This window comes from Triplophysa rosa, linkage group LG6 (assembly GCF_024868665.1).
Source record: "Triplophysa rosa linkage group LG6, Trosa_1v2, whole genome shotgun sequence".
NCBI classification, from domain to species: Eukaryota; Metazoa; Chordata; class Actinopteri; order Cypriniformes; family Nemacheilidae; genus Triplophysa; species Triplophysa rosa.
This window is the reverse complement of record NC_079895.1, coordinates 23,331,151-23,333,000: the sequence shown is the minus strand read 5'-3', so window position 1 is coordinate 23,333,000 and position 1,850 is coordinate 23,331,151. Positions and strand designations below refer to the sequence as shown.

The following is a 1,850-nucleotide window of genomic DNA, read 5'->3' as shown; positions in this document are numbered from 1 at the left end:
TGTGTGTGTGTGTGTGTGCGTGTGTGTGTGTGTGTGTGTGTGTGTGTGTGTGTGTGTGTGTGTGTACACGTGCATCCGTGTGTGTGTGTGTGTGTCTCTGTGTCTGTGTGTGTTGGTGCGTGTGCGTGTTGTGTGTGTGGAGTGTTGTGTGTGTGGGTGTGTCTGTCTTCTGTGTTTTCAACCTTTTCTTGTTTTTGCAGGTACAACTTTGATTGTTTTGCTTGTAGTCAATGTGTCTCATGTGCAGCTGCTTTGTAACAATGAAAATTGTAAAAGCGCTATATAAATAAAGTTGAGTTGAGTTGAGATTAATAAAGGGTTCAAGAGATCAACTGTGGACCCCACAGTTGAGATAAAAACATTTAAAGAAATAGCAAAAGAATGACTGTGGACACACATAAAATAAAACCAATTGTTAATAACACGATTTCATAATACATCCTACCTGAACTGTTAAAATGATTTCGAGATGATCTCACAACTACACACTTGAGCCTACGAAGAAATACAAACACAGGCCTGGTTAGCATCATGATAACACAAACACACTTGTTTAGCATTGTTCGTTTCACGCTAGCACACACATACACACAGCTCGACAACGTAAAATATTGACTGTGTAACGCAGACACTTATTGAAATAAGTATACTCACCGTACTCACGTGCATTACCGGCGAACAGCGAAAACAACAACCGGCAGAAACCGGGAAGCAGGGATAAAGTTATGATTTTGGCCCCCGCCAGAGAGTTCAGACTCATGGACCTTCCTCCACTGTCCAAATGTAGTTCATCCAGGAAACCCGCTGATAACATTTCACCGTTGTAAGATTGTGAGACGTAACTTTTATTTGCACATTCAACAACTTCTAACGTTACAATTACTTGGATTTGTAAACTATTTACAACAAATATTCACTGTGCACATTATACAAATGTATTCCCAGTTCCAAATTTAATACTATTTATCGAAATTCAAAAAAAAAAAAAACCTTAGCGTTAACGTTACTTACCAAATCAGGGCTGGTGATAAGACGGCGCTGAAGAAAATGAGGGCAATAAGACTAATGAAAAAAACTGAGGTGGTGGTGGTTTGAAGCGGGGGGATAAAAGTGCGCATTACAAACATATAAAAACAAATTAAACTTTGTTCCACATCCACACGGGCTGGCCAAGACTTCCCCGCATCAAGGCAAATTCAAGATGGCTGACTCAGCGTTCCTGAGGGAGAGATAAGACCCACCCACCAGAACGGCATGACGTCAATAACGTCATGACACTACTGTGTGGTTTCTAAACTTTTTGAGTGTTCCACACAAATTTGCTATAAAATATTGAGCCCTATTCAATTAAAGTGGCATAAATCTCAGCAGAGCTCAACACTTTATAGTTTGGTCAACTGCATAACGACATTTGACTGTTGTGACCTTATTAGTTATGAGCTAGTACAACTGTTTGGGATTACAGTGTGTGCACAAGTCAAACAATGCTCTTTTGTGTATGTTCGTTCGCGTGTGTGTGTTCGCGCTCGCTCGTGTTTTTTCAGCCTCTCGAGACCTGTCTCTCTCTTCGGAGACAGCTTCTTCCGGCAGTTTGCTTCGGCTAAGTCCGTTCTACCTTCGTCAGCCAATCTGATCCTAAGAAAGAATCCGACGAACTCACCCGCTCGCTTTGAACTCATCAGGACTCTGAAACCCAGGACTCTGAAACCTTTTTCCTTGCACGCGTACCAAGAACTTGTCCCAGCACAACCAGGAAACCAATGCAAGTATCTGATCTATTTCTAAATAGCTGCGCTTAAGCTTTGCCCCTTTTAAATAAGGAGATTGTCCTTGATGGTTTATGCAGATGC

General features: G+C 41.6%; 1 long non-coding RNA gene across 1 annotated transcript in view; it reads right to left on the bottom strand.

Moving 5' to 3' along the window:
• The window catches only part of LOC130555769 (uncharacterized), an 8,263-nt gene extending 7,025 nt beyond the window's left edge, over window positions 1–1,238 (bottom strand). The window contains exons 1-3 of the long non-coding RNA XR_008963140.1: window positions 1,012–1,238; window positions 655–804; window positions 446–495 (exon numbers count right to left, since the gene is read on the bottom strand). This is a non-coding gene — a long non-coding RNA (uncharacterized LOC130555769). The remainder of the gene's footprint in view (window positions 1–445; window positions 496–654; window positions 805–1,011) is intronic.
• Between the last annotated feature and the right edge of the window lie 612 nt (window positions 1,239–1,850).